The sequence below is a fragment of the Octopus bimaculoides genome, chromosome 1 (genome assembly GCF_001194135.2).
Source record: "Octopus bimaculoides isolate UCB-OBI-ISO-001 chromosome 1, ASM119413v2, whole genome shotgun sequence".
In the NCBI taxonomy this organism is placed as follows: domain Eukaryota; kingdom Metazoa; phylum Mollusca; class Cephalopoda; order Octopoda; family Octopodidae; genus Octopus; species Octopus bimaculoides.
The window spans coordinates 188,022,758-188,027,757 of NC_068981.1; the positions used below are offsets into that span (position 1 = coordinate 188,022,758).

Sequence of the window (5,000 nt, forward strand, 5' to 3'; positions counted from 1 at the left end):
ATACATTTATTTAAAAGCAGCAGAAATATAACAAAAAGCTGTTACTCAGAGTTTCACGTTCCTGTTCTTCGGACAGTTTTGTTAGAAAACTATAAAAAAACTAACACGCATATACATACATACACACAAACACATGACGTACACACAAACACATGACGTAAACACACACACATGACGTACACACAAACACATGACGTACACACAAAACTAACAAAACTGTCCGATGAACGGGAACGTGAAACTCTGAATAACAGCTTTTTGTTATATTTCTGCTGCCTTTAAATAAAGCATATTACTCTACCTCTGGTATTTGAGTACTCTTTTTTCCACCTTGTTTCACATTTTATGTGCTTACTCCGGTATATATATATATATCTTTTATGTTTTATCATTTATCTTTTACTTTTTTCAGTCATTAGACTGCGGCCATGCCGGAGCGCCACCTTGAATTTTTAGTCGAATAAATCCACCTCAATATTTTTGTTTTTAAGTCAGGTACTTATTCTATCGTTCACTCTTGCCGAACCGCTAGATTACAGTGACGTAAACATACCAACAACGGTTGTTAAGTATTGGTGGACAACAAACACAGACACAAAGACACGCACACACACACACACACACACAAACATACACACACAAACATACACATACACACACACACACATATATATATATATATATATATATATATATCTTGAAATTTATAGAAAAACAAAAGACGAAGACAGGTGTATGAACGACAAGCAAGTGTAATAGTTTGATGCTCGGGAAAATGAAAGTCTTTTACGCTTCGAGTTTACGCTCTTCAGCAGAAAGGAATAAGAGAAAATAAGCAGAGAAAAAGAATGAAAAAGAAAAAAAACTTGCATATTTAGCGGTCCAGCATGGCGAATGATTAAAAAAGTTTGAAAGAAAGGGAGATAATATAGTGCTGGTAATTCCAAATGAAGGTGTGTGTGTGTGAATAGGGCTAGTGACTCTGACGTGTGTATGCGAGTGTTTGTGCGTCTGTACATGTATAGTTTATGCATAGTTTATATCCATTTAAAGAAGAAACGAAAATGGGGATAAGGGAGTTAATAATTCTTTACTAGTAACAAATTGGTCATCTTCGCTTCTTACAGCTGTTTCAATTAGTACTCAAAAATTTAATTACAAATTTGTACCTTAAATTTACATTTATGTGATGTGAGTATAATTTCATCAGAGGAAAAAAGATGTACCTTTGGATGTCATATGTGGACTTACCAATTCATTTTAGCAGACTACTGACCATTGACTGAACACTATTCAATTTTTTTTCTCCGTGTTTTTTCTCCTTGTCTCCGTATTCTTTCTGTTGAAGAGCGTAGCTCGAAACGTCAAAGACTTTCCGTATTCCCGAGCGTCATACTAATATATCCTTTTGTTATTTACACCACCTGTCCTCGTCTGTTGTTATTATTTGTATATTCTCCCATATATATATATATATATATATATATATATGCACGTACTTACATATACCCCGAGCTTCTTTCAGTTTCCGTTTACCAAATCCACTCACAAGGCTTTGGTTGGTTCAAGTCTATTGTAAAAGCCACTTGCCCAACATACCACGCAGTGGGACTGAACCCGGAACCATATAGTTGGGAAGCTAGCTTCTTGCTACACAACCACACCTGCGCCTATGTGTGTGTGTGTGTGTGTGTTGTATGATTATACCTGTGTAATTTATATCATCATTACCTATCAACAGTTATCTTGAAAATTTTGAATAACTTGGACGTTTACAGAGAACCATGAAATAAAAATTTCTTTTGGAATTCTATTTCCTTGCTGCATATAATTCTAAAGATGGTGTAAACGCCTCACAAGTAATATTAAAGATGCAATAATATAAGTGAGTAGCTTTGAAAAGGATATTCTTTGTTATACCCTTGCCACTTCTTGTGAGTTATCTATTCATTTTATCTTTACATCAAAAATCAACGCTCTATATTCAGAGCTACATACAATTGTTACTGTTTAAAATTATTGAAAATATGTTGACAGAAGATATTTATCAAACGTCTTAAACCATTGTATTTATTGAATGCAGTCAAAGACACTATCTATACAGTTATTCTGCTGCGGCACAATTTACGTTAGCATTGTTTCATCTCTTTGTATGCTCTGTAACACTAGATATTTGATCACATGATTTTAAAGAAAAAACTTCAAAATACGTTGTAAAGCGTGGTAAGAAGCTGTGTGGTAAGAAGCTTGCTTTCCAACCACATAGTTCTGGGTTCAGTTCCACTAAGTGGCACCTTCGGCGAGTGTCTTCTACAATAGCCTCAGGTTGATCAAAGCCTTGTGAGGGGATTTGGTAGACGGAAACTGAAAGAAGCCTGTCGTATCTGTATATATGCATATTTTTGTGTATGTGTCTTTGTGTATAAGTTTGTCCTCTCACCGTCGCTAGAGAACTGAAGCTGGAGTGATTACGTCCCCGTAACTTAGCAGTTCGGCAGAAAAGACCAATAGAATAAGCACTATGCTTACAAGGAATAAGTCCTGGGGTCGCTTTCTTCGACTAAAAACCCCTTTAAATCAGTGCTCCAGCATGTCCGCAATCAACTGACTCAAACTAATGTCACAGAATGTCTGCTGCATCTCATGAGAGATGAACGAGAAAGGAACCGGATTATAGGCAATCGGAGCTGTTTAATCCGTCGAAAGCCTGTTTAATCGTCCGAATGTTCTGTGCGCTTTTGATATAAGTAATGAGTTGCTCCTCTTTTTTTATATTTTCTGTTTTATCTTTTTATCTTTTTTCTTGTCTGCGGCCTTGCTAGAGCACCACCTTGAAGAGTTTAAGTCGAAAAAATCGATCCCAAGACGTTTTTTAAAAGCCTAATACTCATTCTAACGTTCTATTTTGCTGAATCGCTAATTTATGGGAACGCAGACAAACTACCACCGGTTGTCAAGCGTTGGTGAAGGAACAAACACAGACACAAATACACACACACATACATAGCACACATATACATACATACACACAAACGCATCACGTACACACACACATATATATATATGTGTGTGTGTACGACAAGCTTCTTTCAGTTTCCGTCAACCAACTCCACTCAAAAGGCTTTGGTTAGCCCGAGGCTATTGTAGAAGACACTTATTCAAGTCCCACGCTGTGGGACTGAACCCAGAACGGTGAGGTTGAGAAGCAAAATTCTTACCATGCAAACACGCCTGTGTATGTATGTATGTGTGGAGGCACAATGGTCCAGTGGTTAGGGCAGCGGACTCGCGGTCGTAGGATCGCGGTTTCGATTCCCAGACCGGGCGATGTGAGTATTTATTGAGCGAAAACACCTAAAGCTCCACAAGGCTCCGGCAGAGGATGGTGGCGAAACCTGCCGTACTCTTTCACCACAACTTTCTCTCACTCTTTCTTCTTCTTTCTCTTGTACCTGTATTTCAAAGAACCAGCCTTGTCACGCTCTGTGTCACGCTGAATCTTCCCGAGAAATACGTTAAAGGTACACATGTCTGTGGAGTGCTCAACCACTTGCGCGGTAATTTCACGAGCAGGAAGTTCCGTTTTCGGATCAACTGGAACCCTCGTCGTCGCAGCCGATGGAGTGATTCTCTCTCTCTCATGTGTGTATGTATGTATGTATGTATGTATGTATCAATATGACTACGTTTTGATAATATTTTACATAAGCTGTGTGCAATTTCTTGTAACGCCGTTTTCTCTATGTTGTACAAATTTGTAGACCCTCTTTATTCGGTTATGCATTTCTCTGCATGACCTTTCATTATTGCCCGGTCAGTTATTGATATAGTTATCTTTTTTGTGCTTTCAGTCGTCACCATATTCTGGTTACTCTAGATTTTTATATTTGGAAAATTTGTCTCTATGTTTTAGAGATCCATTCTCGTCTTTCGAAACTAATTCTTCGGTGAGAAGACTATTTCTCTCTGGGTCGTCTACAGCATCAAGATTTGACTGAGTAACTCTGATGTGTCTGTCTGTCCTGGCTGACATGTATCGCAATACGATCCCGACTGAAGACTGTAATAAGATGAAATAAATAAATTGAAAAAGGGAATGAAATATGTGTATGTAAACGAATAGAAATGAAAAGAAATAAAAACAATACATCAGCAAAAGGGCGATGAACCGTCACCTAAATTAGATCAGAGCACACCGCGACACCAGCCGACTTCCACACTGGAATCCGTTACTGTTTGTTAGTTGATACATTTAGAAAACTTATGAGACACCGTCATATTCGACAAGGTAAGAAGCATTCTTAATCTCTCGGGAAAGATCGATTCAGTGATAATAGATTATTGATGTGGATGATTTCTATACCTTCTTCGTGACGATTGAATTCTGATCATATTTCATCATCTTGAATAAACACATCATCCTCTTAGTTCATTCATCACATCTATGTAACTTCGATCGCAGATGTGCGTGAGTGCGTGTGTGTGTGCGTGTGTGTGTGCGTGTGATGAATTGCAGCATTCCTGGGCGGTATTTCTGTTTGTGTTTTAAGTTCTAAAAAATTCATTGCCATCATTCAGTGCCGTGAGACAATATGCTGCAAAATTCCAGTTGGTTTTATTACCTAAGACCGGTATATCCATCATGTTTTGCTTTCTTGTAATTTTCTTAGAAGAATTTATTTGCCTGTGCGTATTTTGATTTTGTCTCTGTCTCTCTGCTTAAAGTATGTTTGGATATTATATATTTATGAAGTTAATTATGTATATAGGCGCAGGAGTAATTGTGTGGTGAGAAGCTTACTTCTCAACCACATGGTCCCGGTTTCAATCCCACTGCGTGGCATCTTGAGCAAGTAACCTCTACTACAGCCTCGGGCTGACCAAAGCCTTGTGAATAGATTTGGTAGATGGAAACTGAAAGAAGCCCGTTGTATATATATATATATATATATATATATGTACGTATGTATTTGTGTGTCTGTGTTTGTCCCATCACCATC

The 5,000-nt window shown here is 37.8% G+C and overlaps 1 protein-coding gene across 9 annotated transcripts in view; it reads left to right on the plus strand.

Moving 5' to 3' along the window:
• Window positions 1–5,000, plus strand: part of LOC106875208 (dual specificity calcium/calmodulin-dependent 3',5'-cyclic nucleotide phosphodiesterase 1A) — a 1,568,460-nt gene that overhangs the window by 579,501 nt on the left and 983,959 nt on the right. The window contains exon 6 of one of the 9 annotated variants that reach the window (XM_052973317.1): window positions 3,852–4,288. The exons of 7 other annotated variants lie outside the window; for them this stretch is intronic. The gene's annotated coding sequence lies outside the window, so the exon portion shown is untranslated. The remainder of the gene's footprint in view (window positions 1–3,851; window positions 4,289–5,000) is intronic. One more of the 9 variants, XM_052973335.1, reaches the window with a different exon arrangement.